Below are 11,616 nucleotides of genomic sequence, written 5' to 3' on the forward strand. Positions count from 1 at the left end.
TGATCATACGCTGTTATAAGAAGTCAAGTCATCTGTTGAATGCTTTGATGCTTAGAAATTTCCTCTACCAGGTGCCTTTTAAGTCATCACCCTTAAATTCAAACTTCCACAGATCCCTAGGATATGAACACAATGCAGCCAAGTTATGTGCTAGAACATAATAGGACTGACCTTTACTCCAGTTCCCAATAACTTCTTCATTTCCATCTCAGACCTCATCAGCCTAGCCTGTACATATTTCTGTTAGTATTTTGGTAACAACCATTTAACCAGTCTTTGAGAAGTTCCAAACTTTCCCTCATCTTCCTGTCTTCTTTCGAGCCTCCAAAGTCTTCCAACCTATGCCTGTTACCTAGTTTCAAAGCCACTTCCACATTTTTGGGTATCTTTATAGCAACACCCTGCTCCTGGTACCAACTTTCTGTTTGTTCATTTTTGCATTGCTATAAAGGAATACCTGAGGCTGGATAATTTATAAAGAAAAGAGGTTTAATTGCCTCATGGTTCTGCAGGCAGTATAAGCGTGGTGCTGGCCTCTGCTCGGCTTCTGGTAAGCCCTCAGGGAGCTTTTACCCATGGTGGAAGGCAAAACAGGAGAAGGTATGTCGCATGGTGAGAGTGGGAGCAAAAGAGAGAGTGAGGAGATGCCACGCCCTTTTAAACAATCAGATCTCATGACAACTTGCTTATCACCAGAGGATGGTGTGAAACCATTCATGAGGAATCCATCCCCTTGATCCAATCACCTTCCACCAGGCCCCACTTCCAACATTGGGAATCACATTTCAACGTGAGATTGGGAGGGTACTGATATCCAAATCATATTATGTCCATCTAGTATTGACTATTCCAGAATGTCATCTAAAAAGAATTGTACAATATATAGCCTTTTGAGTCTGGCTCCTATCACTTGGCATAATGCATATGAGATTCTTTTGTCTAGTTGAATCTCAATAGATTGCTTCTTTCTTTTGCTGAGTAGTATTCCATCGTAGGGATGTACACCCTTTTTTATCCATTCGCATGTTGAAGAACATTTGGATTGCTTCCATTTTTGAGCAAACTATGAATGAAGACTCTACAGACATTTGTGGATAGGCTTTTGTACAAATATATTTCCATTTCACTTGGGCATATCTAGAAATGAGATTGCTGTGTCTTATGGTAAGTGAGTCTGGTTTACTGCCAAATATCTCCAGTGTGATCGTACTATTTTGCATCATCACTAGCAACATATGAAGGTTCCAGATGCTTCACATCCTCACAGGCACTTGGTATTGTTAGATTTTTGTTAGTGGTGGTGGTGGTGGAGGTGGTGGTGGTGGTGGTGGAGGTGGTGGTGGTGGTGGTGGTGGTGGTGGTGGTGGTGGTGGTAGTGGGTTTTAGCTATTCCAGTAAGTATATAGTGATATCTTATTATGGTTTTAATTTACATTTCCTCAATGAATAATGTGATGAGTATATTTTCATATGCTTATTTGCATTCCTCCCCCTTTATTTTTAGAGACAGGGCCTTGCTCTATAACCCATGCCAGAGTGCAGTTGCACAATCCTGGTTCACTGTAATCTTGAGCTCCTAAGCTCAAGCAATCCTCCCGCCTCAGTCTCCCAAAGTGCTGGAAATACAGGCTTGAGTCACCACACCTGGCCCTTGCACTCCATATGCCTTCTTTAGTAAAATTTCCTCTTGAATCTTGTAACTGTTTTGTAATTGAGCTGTTTGTTTTCCTTTGTTGAGTTTTGGGAGTTCTTTATGTATTCTAGATGCAAGACCTTTATCTGATATGTGTTTTACAAGCATTTTTGGCCAATCTGTGGCTTGTCTTTTCATTCTTTTAATAGTGTCTTTTGAAAGCAAGAGTCTTTAATTCTGATAAAGTATAATTTATCTTTTCTTTCCCTTTTAGGAATTGTGGTTTTAGTGCCATACCTAAGAAATTATTGCCTCACTTAAATGACAAAATTATTCCGTGTTTTCTTCTAGAAGTTTTGTAGTTTGGTCTTTACATTTAGTTTTATAATCTATTTTTGTATATGGTGTAAGGTATGAATTACAATTCATTCTTTTGCATGTGGATATCCAACTGTTCTAGCATTTATTGGAAGTACTATAAGTCATTATTGTCCTTGCATCTTTCTTCAAAATCAACCGGTCATATATGTCAGTCTATACCTGGACCTGCTATTCTGTTCCATTGATCTACAGGTCTATTCTTTTGCCAATACCACACTGTTTTGATTAGTGTGGACTTATGAGGTGTTGAAATTAGGTAGGGCAAGTCCTCCTACTTGGTTCCTTTTAAAAAATGTTTTAACTATTCTATATTTATTTCCTTTTTCTATATCAATTTTAGAATCAGTGTGACAATTTCTACAAAAAACCCACTGGGATTTGATTGGCATTACATTGAATTTATAGATCAGCTTCGGAAGAATTAAAATCTTGACATACTGAGTCCTCCAATCCATGAATATATCTCCATTTACTTAGAACTTATTTTATTTTACTGATCATTTTTGTGCAGTTATCAGCATGCAGATGTTGCAAATAATTTAGTAGATTTATACCTAAATAGTTCATGGTTTTGGTGCCATTATCAATGGTACTGGGATTTTAAGTTTTCATTTCAAATGTTCATTGCATATATATATATATAATATACATATTATATATAATATGTATATTATATATATATAAAACAATTGATTTTTATACATTGACCTTATATATTCTTTCTTTTTTTTTTTTTTGACAGAGTCTTTCTCTGTCGCCCAGGCTGGAGTGCAGTGGCGCAATCTTGGCTCACTGCAACCTCCGCCTCCCGGGTTCATTCAAGCGATTCTCCTGCCTCAGCCCCCTGAGTAGCTGGGATTACAGACGCGTGCCGCCACACCCAGATAATTTTTGCATTTTTAGTAGAGACGGGGTTTCACCATATTGGCCAGGCTGGTCTCAGACTCCTGACCTCGTGATCCACCTTCCTCGGCCTCCCAAAGTGCTGGGATTATAGGCATGAGCCACCATGCCCGGCCTGTGTTCCGTTATTTCTAAACTTACTTGTTAATTCTAGCACTCTCTTTGTATATTCTTTGGGATCTTCTGGGTAGACTCCCATGCCATCTGAGAGTAGGAATACATTTCTTTCAAATCCACATAGCTTTTATTTCTTTTTGTTGCTTTTTTCCTTACTGGGCTGACCAGGACATCCAGGATAATGTCAAATAGGAATGGCAGAACATCTACCCCAAAGCTACTCATAACTTTTAGCCAGAATAAATCACTTGTATTTCACAGGGAAAACTGGGAAGAAAGTAGATGAAAACCCACTGTCATACACAAACATTTTAGTAGACTACCAAAATTCATGAATACACGTAGCAGAATTTTCTTTTTTAAAATTTTATTTTACTTTAAGTTCTGGGATACATGTGCAGAACGTGCAGGTTTGTTACATAGGTATACGTGTGCCATTGTGGCTTGCTGCACCCATCAACCCATCATCTAGGTTTTAAACCCCGCATGCATTAGGTATTTGTCCTAATGCTCTCCCTCCCCTTGCCCCTTACTCCCTGACAGGCCCTGGTGTGTGATGTTCCCCTCCCTGTGTCCATGTGTTCTCATTGTTCAACTCCCACTTACGCAGTGTTTGGTTTTCTGTTCCTGTGTTAGTTTGCTGAGAATGACGGTTTCCAGTTTCATCCATGTCCCTCCAAAGGACAGGAACTCATTCTTTTTTCTGGCCGCATAGTATTCCATAGTGTATATGTGCCACATTTTCTTTATCCAGTCTATCATTGATGGGCATTTGGGTTGGTTCCAAGTCTCTGCTATTATAAATAGTGCTACAATAAACATGCTTGTGCATGTGTCTTTATAGTAGAATGATTTATAATCCTTTGGGTATATACCCAGTAATGACCATATAGCTGGGTCAAATGGTATTTCTGGTTGTAGATCCTTGAGGAATCACCACACTGACTTCCACAATGGTTGAACTAATTTACACTCCCACCAACAGCGTAAAAGCATTCCTATTTCTCCACAGCTTCGCCAGCATCTTATAACAGAATTTTCTATAACACCACACTTCTTCTCACCTTCTAATGTAGTAAAATGAACAAGTTTCCTTAAGAGTAACAAGTTCCCAAATGTATAGCCACTCTGTAGCATAAAAAAAAATAAATCAAGTGTAGTGTTTGGTAATCAATGTTTCATTATTCATTCTTTTTCAGAAATTACCTAGGTCTTCAATAATTAGCAATTAATCAACTCAATTTAATATTGATTCAAGGTTTCAAATTACCTGAGGATGTTGGAAATTACCTACTAACAAAGCTAACATACTATAAGGCGTACATACTGCTATAAAAATATTTTTCAGAATTATTCAATTTAGCTGAAATTTACATTTTTCATAATCTCAAATGCTATGTAAGAATATTAGTTTATTTGAACCAATATGAAACCAACATGAAAAAGATGAGAAGTTTATGAGAAAAGAAACCAAAATCTTCACACTAACAAACTCAAATGGAAACACATATAGTAATTACTTATGTTTTAAACCAGAATTATTGACCCAGTTTTTCCAAAGATTTACTGTAACTATGTGAACTTGGATTCTTATATTAATGTTTCTAAGCTAACATTTTTAGTAAGAGGGATTTTTTTAAACCTTGCATTTTAAAGTGGTAGTTTTCTTATTTTCTGTAAATTTGAGAAATATGAGATTTATATAAGTATCAATTTGTGAAAACTCATCAGATCACTGCTCCTTTAAGATATTTAATAATATAATCCGGAGGTAATAAAACATTTCATATTTGTACAATGAGATATCAAGGGGGTTTCTGAATCACAGACACACAGCCCTCCAGACACAGAAAGCTCATAGTTTCAGTCTCAAGTTAAAAATAACCCCAGAAACATTAAAAAAAAATCACTGGTTTAGATCTGAAAGGGCTGTCCTTCTAGGGAACATAAAATTCGTAATCGATTCGTGTTCACAAATAGACAAACATACAAACAATAAAAAAAAGACTATCAAACCAGAATCTCTGTCTCACCCAGCAGAGAATAGACCTGTTATCCACCTATGGGAGATCACCAAATAGTCAGATCATAAAACCAAATCCCCAATTATTACTAACACAATTAGATTAATAAACCAAGAACAAAGCAAAAATACAACATCTGTAGACATGAAAAAAAAAGAATCTGGAGAAACAGAGAACTGGCAAAGTTAGAGCTCTTATTGCCAACTGGGATTCTCTCTTTACGTAGGCTTAAGCTGCCCATAAAATGCATTTCCTTCTGTCACCCAGGCTGGAGTGCAGTGGCGTGATCTCGGCTCACTGCAACATCTGCCTCCTGGGTTCAAGTGATTCTCCTGCCTCAGCCTCCTGAGTAGCTGGGATTACATGCATGTCCCACCATGCCCGGCTAATTTTCGTATTGTTTTTTAGTAGAGACGGGGTTTCCCCATGTTGGCCTGGCTGGTCTTGAACTCCTGACCTCAGGTGATCCGCCCACCTCGGCCTCCCAAAGTGCTGGGATTACAGGCGTGAGCCACAACACCTGGCCTTGGATCATTTTTCCTAACAATAAAATAAATAATTAAATAAAATTGTCCTACATGGGAGATAAAAGCTTCATGCCCTTGTGCCCTTGTGCCCTTGGAGAGCAGAAATAGTAAAATCAATTGCTCTTGATGGATGAAAAGACATTCCCTTCCTCTTGCCCAAGACTACAAAGCTATTTCAGGTCAGGGCCAAGGCTAGAACCTCAGATTTCAACTCCCACCATGCTACGGATGTTCTTTGAAACATTTAAAAGGTCTGGGTTCTTTAAGACAGTATCAAGGCAGTTCAAATTAATAAAATAGATATAGAGTGTTAACTAACACACAGGCACCTGTTAGAGAAAACTGACTCCCCTAGGGAAGTCAAAGGAGCGTACCACCTTCTGAGAGGGTGGACAGACATTCAACGTTTGACGTTCACAACAGTAAAATGCCCTACGCAGCTCTCTCTCCCTGATCACCCCCTCCAATATCTCTTTCTGAAATGGCTCCTTCCACAGACATTGTGGACCCCTTCCTGAAGGAGTTCTCATCTGGCCAGTTCCCATCCTGTCTGATGACTCAAAGAGGCCACCAGTGAGAGACAGACTTGGCTCTAAAAATGAGACACTCGGAATGATTGGCTCTTCGATTCTCCCCATGCCCACTCTGCAGCGTGGCCAGAGGATTAGCTTTGCTACTTCTGCTTCTTATGGTCCCCTCCAATGACTTTGGGATTTTTATTTTAACCTGCTCCGTGCTTAAAAACAAAATAAAGAAGGCCGGATGAGGTGGCTCATGCCTGTAATCCCAGCATTTTGGGAGGCAGAGGCGGGTGCATTGCTTGAGGTCAGGAGTTCAAGCCTATCCAGACAACATGGTGAAACCCCGTCTCTAGTAAAAATACAAAAATTAGTTGGGCATGGTGGCGGGCACCTGTAATCCCAGCTACTCGGGAGGCTGAGGCAGGAGAGTCGCTTGAAGCCAGGAGGTGGAGGCTGCAGTGAGCCGAAATCACGCAACTGCACTCCAGCCTGGGCGACAGAGACTCCACCTCAAAAAATAATAATAATAAAAAAAAAGGCCAGATGCAATGACTCATGCCTTAATTCCAGCAGTTTGGGAAGCCAAGGCAGGAGGATCACTTGAGCTCAGGAGTTCAAAACCAGCCTGGGCAACATAGCAAGACCTTGTCTGTACTAAAAATAAAAAATATTATATAAGTAAATAACAAAAAAGATAATAATAAAGGTGATCAAGAAGCTATGATACAACTCATTCAGGTTCCCACCTCCTTATGACAATATTTTCCAAACTGCTGGAATATATATTGTTTAACCTTTATACAGAAAAATAAAGCATAGGTACATGGAATGATTGTACCACTTGGTGATTTCTTACAAGGTGAACATCCTTATAACCACCACCCAGGCCAAGAACTAGAACTTGGCCTAGCTAGCCCAGAAATCCACTTCCTTTCTCCAAAAGTTACCAGCTAAATCACAGTTTAAGTGGAGCAGAGTCGAAAATATCAGCAGGCATCAAATGGAGCCAACGATGGTTGTAATCTGGCATTTTTCTTCCATATTAACTTTAATGTTAATGTGTGTCTGTGTGTGTATTTGTGCGTATGTTACTGAGTCACAATGTCTCACTGTTGGTCACAATCAAAAAAGTTTAACAGGCCGGGTGTGGTGGCTCATGCCTGTAATCCCAACACTTTGGGAGGCCGAGGCAGGTGGATCATGAGGTAAGGAGTTCAAGACCAGCCTGGCCAACATGGCGAAACCCTGTCTCTAACTAAAAATACAAAAATTAGCCAGGTGTGGGGGCGTGCACCTGCAGTCCAAGCTACTTGGGGGTTGAGACAGGAGAATTGCTTGAACCTGCGAGGCACATGTTGCAGTGAGCTGAGAGTGCCACTGCACTCTAGCCTGGTTGACAGAGAAGACTCCATCTCAAGAAAAAAAAAAAAGGAAAGTTTAATAGCCACTGCACCAAACTGAATTGTGGGGGAGGGGAAATGAGAGAAAACTCCACGATTTTGTTTGTTCCCTAAAAATGGGCAGACACAGGCTCAGTGTCACATGTTTCCCACTTTGTAATGACTACAGCAGCTTCCCTTCTCACCTATCAGAACATTTCAGAAAACATAAAATATTTTTAAAGAACATGAAATATCTGTCCATATTATGCAAAAAAATGAATATGGAATATTATAAAGAAAGCAATTAATCCACACTTAAAACTAATTGCCTAACCCAGTGGGTCTTTAAATTATTCATTAGTGCTATTTTAAAATAATTGCAGTTTATGAGGAAAACCCATTATGAATTTCTTTTAAGAACTGAAAAGAAAAGGTTTCCATTTTTATTATTTACCAACTGCTTACGGCTCTTGAAACCAGACCCATTTTTAGACCAGCTTAATATGCTCATTATCCTGCTGCCCCAATCAAATCATCTTTAACATTTATCATATCAACATTTCACGAGATTCCCTGTAATGGATTCTGAACTTACAGAGAGGACAAAGGTATTGTCCAAAAAGGACATAACCAGCTACTCGGGAGGTTGAGAAGGGAGGATCACCTGAGCCTGGGAGGTCGAGGCTGCAGTGAGCTGCAGTCGTGCCACTGCACTCCAACCTGGACAACAGAACAAGACCCTATATCAAAAGAAAAGAATATGAAAGGTATGTTCAAAAAGAAAAAAAATAAGACATTCAGAGAACAAAGCAAGAAACCACTACCAAGATGTAAGAATTTCCTGAGATTAAGTTCATGCTTATTCCTGCATCTCCAACTGAGTAACCTGGGATTTCCTCATGAGTTTTGCTAAAATTAGTCAAGACTTCTGAATTCTCTCACTGCCGTCTTCATTCACTTCATGCCACCAGAAACCAAAACTGAAAAAAAAATAAATAAAATAAAAGACACATGGACAAGTTCACATGAAATGGGACAGAAGGGTTCACAGCCAAATTTATTGGAACCAAAGCCCATGTGATTTTATTTTATTTTTTTGTTTGTTTATTTTTAGAAATGGGGTCTTGCTCTGTTGCCCAAGCTGGAGTACAGGAGTGCAATCATATCTCAGTGCAGCCTGGAACTCCTGGGCCCAAGTGGTCCTCCTACCTCAGCCTCCCAAATAGTTGGGACTATAGTGGGGCACCACCATGCCTGGCAAATTTTTAAATTTTTGTAGAGTGGGGGTCTTGCTGTGTTGTCCAGGCTTTGTCTTCAACTCATGGGCTCAAGCAATTCTGCCGCCTTGGCCTTCCAAATTGCTGGGACTACAAGTATGCACCAACATGCTGGGCTAATGTAAAACTCATGTCGCGTTCTTAGTTTCTCTACTTTTTTTTTTTTTTTTTTTTGAGACAGAGTCTCACTCTGTCATTCAGGCTGAAGTGCAGTGGCCTGATCTCAGCTCACTGCAACCTCCACCTCCTGGGTTTAAGCAATTCTCCTGCCTCAGCCTCCCAAGTAGCTGGGACTACAGGCGTGCGCCACCACACCCTGCTAATTTTTGTATTTTTAGTAGAGACTGGGTTTCACCATGTTGGCCAGGCTGGTCTCGAACTCCTGACTTCAAGGGATCCACCTGCCCTGGCCTCCCAAAGCACTGGCATTATAGGCGTGAGCCACCATGCACAGCCACTTTATCTACTTCTTTGGTTCCTTCAAAGAATACTCAGAATTGTAGCTGTGAAATGGTAGAACCTAAAAGGACTTCTGTCTAGTTTAGTGGTTTTCAAACTGTGTCCCCAGGCATGCAGAAGTAGGAGCATGAACTGACGAGTTGGCAGACCTGGGGTCCCCAGCTCCATCTCAATGCCTATCCCCAAGTCTCCATCACCAGAGCCTACTTTGAACCTTTTTAAGATTTCATTTGGTCCTGGTGCAGTGGCTCACACCTGTAATCCTAGCTACTCGGGAGGCGGAGGCAGGAGAATTGTTTGAGCCAGGGAGGCAGAGGTTGCAGTGAGCCGAAATTGTGCCACTGCACTCCAGCCTGGGCAACAGAGTGAGACTTTGTCTCAAATGAAAAAAGAAAAAACGATTTCATTTGAAAAAGGCATTCTTCCCCTAAAAACAAAATTCAAAATTTACTTTCATGATATAGATAAGAACACCAAGGCTCTACCCTCTAGCTCCAGGGTGGACCCTTATTAGCTGATGCCAATAGACTGTATCTCCTACCCCTGACAACAGCAATTGGTTCTGTGATGGGGACCTCACTCAGTTGAGGCTAGGAAAGCAAACAGATGTTTTCTGAAACTACTGGGAAAAGCCATCTCTCTTCAGCTGACTCTGATCTTTCCTTTAAATCTTCCCCTTAACCCTCCCCACAAAATCTTTTCTAATTGGTTGATCATAGATTTTTTGCATCAGTTTTGTTTTTTACATATAATATCAAAATATTATTTATGCTTTTTATTTAATTTTTTATTTTTTCAAATTTCTGTTTATTCATTTTTGGGGGGTGGGGTGAGGGTAGGGACAAGAGCTCACTGTGTCACCCAGGCTGGAGTGCAGTAAGTGGAATGATCTTAGCTCACTGCAGCCTCCAGCTCCTGGGCTCAAGCAATCCCCCTGCCTCAGCCTCCCCAGCTGGGACTACAGACATGTGCCACCATGCCCAGCTAATTCTTTAAATTTAATTTTTTGTAGAGATGGGGGTCTTGCTATGTCTTTAGGCTGATGTCAAACTCCTGCCCTCAAGCAATCCACCCATCTCCCCACCTCAGCTTCCCAAAGTGCTGGGATTACAGGCCTGAGCCATCCCATCTGGCCAAAATATTGTTTATCTTGAGTTGTTTTTGGCAGCTCTCCTCTTAAATTTGGCATCTCAGACAAGTGCCTCAATCCCTTAGGCTTAGTCCCTGCCCTGTCGAGATATGGAGCCCATGGTTGCCACAACTTTTTTTTTTTCCCACTTTGAGGAGACACTTTGGACTTGATATGGAACCACCACATAGAGCTTTCAGAGGAAGTCATCATTACATAAGACCAAGGGAAACCAGGTCCTAGTTATTTGAGCTGCTAGATCAAGCCTTGCCTGAAGCCACCATACCGCTTGACAATTCACAAGAATTGGCGAATTCTCTTTACTCTATAAGCCAACTTGAATTGTTTTATTTGAACTGTAACTGAAATAATGCAAACTGACGCAATGACCAGTTACACGGGGTTAGCCCTTGAATGTCTTGTTGCTTTCAATGTGTAGTCAATTAAACAGAGCCAACATACCCTTGATGGCTATGGTCAACTTTCAGCAGTTTTCATTGTAGAGTAAAATTTTATTCTATCACTTATGAGGGCCCTTTTATGCACCAGGCACTGTGATAAACACTCCATGTATATTTTATGAAATATTGAGCTCCCATCAAAAAAAATATATATCAACTGGGTCAAGCACAGTGGCTCATGCCTGTAATCCTAACACTTTGGGAGGCGGAGGTGGGCTCATGGCTTGAGCTCAGGAGTTAGAGACCAGCCTGGACACCATGGGGAAACCCTGTCTCTACAAACCAAAAAAAAAAAAAAGAAAAAAATTAACCAGGTGTGGTGGTGCACACCTGTGGTCCCAGCTACTTGGGAGGCTGAGGTGGGAGAATCACCTGAACCCAGGAGGTTGAGGCTGCAGTGAGCCACAGTCACACTACTGCACTTCAGCCTGGGGACTGGAGTTATACCCTGTATCAAGAAAGAGAGAAAAAGATGTCAGCTGGTACTATTATTACCCACATTTTAGAGGAAGGGAAATGAATGAATAAGGAAAAGAGCAACATGTACAAGGTCACTTGAGCAGTTGCAGACCAGGAATTCACAGCCAAAATTGTCTGAACCAAAGCCTGTGTTCTTAATGACTCATGCAATCTGGTCTCAAGATTTTAGCTACAGGCCAGGTGCAGTGGCTCACACCTGTAATCCCAGCACTTTGAAAGGCTGAGGTGGGCAGATCACTTGAGGTCAGAAGTTCAAGACCAGCCTTGCCAACATGGTGAAACCCTGTCTCTACTAAAAATACAAACATTAGCTGGGCATGGA

The sequence above is a fragment of the Pan troglodytes genome, chromosome 6 (genome assembly GCF_028858775.2).
Source record: "Pan troglodytes isolate AG18354 chromosome 6, NHGRI_mPanTro3-v2.0_pri, whole genome shotgun sequence".
Classification (NCBI taxonomy): Eukaryota; Metazoa; Chordata; class Mammalia; order Primates; family Hominidae; genus Pan; species Pan troglodytes.